At 31.6% G+C, this 811-nt stretch overlaps 1 long non-coding RNA gene across 1 annotated transcript in view; it reads right to left on the bottom strand.

Moving 5' to 3' along the window:
- The window catches only part of LOC111734675, a 6,758-nt gene extending 6,073 nt beyond the window's left edge, over positions 1-685 (bottom strand). The window contains exon 1 of the long non-coding RNA XR_002778547.1: positions 518-685. This is a non-coding gene — a long non-coding RNA (uncharacterized LOC111734675). The remainder of the gene's footprint in view (positions 1-517) is intronic.
- Between the last annotated feature and the right edge of the window lie 126 nt (positions 686-811).

Raw genomic sequence — 811 nt, 5'->3', positions numbered from 1 at the left:
TGATCTCAGAGCAAGTTATAATTCTCCACAGCAGTCGGTTTGGGCGCTGTGAATCATGATAACGCTCATGTATTCTCCTTTGCATTGGCTTTCAGAAAGACTAGGAACCACTTTCCAGCCCAGCTCCGACTTCCTGCTTCACCTTCACCTTCTATCTTATTGTTTATTTTCTTTAATTTGAAAAAATATACATTAATTTTTTTGATTATAAATGTAATATATATTTGGTAAAATTTTAGAAAAATACACAAATGGAAAAATATAAATCATAATGTAATTTTGATGCATATTTTCAAATTAATTGTTTTCATTTCTTTAATTGCTTATTTTAATTTCTATTATGTTTTGCGTATTAAATATATTTTTGTAAGCTAGACTAAATGTTTTCTGAAACAAAGCAGAGTATAGGGTTCTGATTTCTATAATTTATTGACCAGAATATTATAGAATGCTTCGTTCAATTATAATTGTCTCCATTTATGGGTATGTATGTGAGGATCCAAAATAGCATACTTACCTGTTCTAAGAAGAGCAAGGTCTGTGTAGTTGGCCCAACAGCTGCTAAATGGAATTGTTGTATTTCCACCGAGACCACTGATATGGTTATTATTGGCGTCCTTTAGTATGGCCTTCAAAGTCAGCCAAGTAATCCCAACTGATACACAGTTACCCTAAAGAAAATAAAATTGTAGAGAATTCTAATTGTCCTGTCCCCATGTTTTTGTTTAAAGATAGGCAAAACTTTATTTTGAAATGCCTCATCACAAATTTAAAATCTGAAGTCCTTTTCCTACACAAAAAGTTCACAAAT

The sequence above is a fragment of the Pteropus vampyrus genome, unplaced genomic scaffold (genome assembly GCF_000151845.1).
Source record: "Pteropus vampyrus isolate Shadow unplaced genomic scaffold, Pvam_2.0 Scaffold3494, whole genome shotgun sequence".
Lineage (NCBI taxonomy): Eukaryota > Metazoa > Chordata > Mammalia > Chiroptera > Pteropodidae > Pteropus > Pteropus vampyrus.
This window is presented reverse-complemented; position numbering and strand designations above follow the sequence as displayed.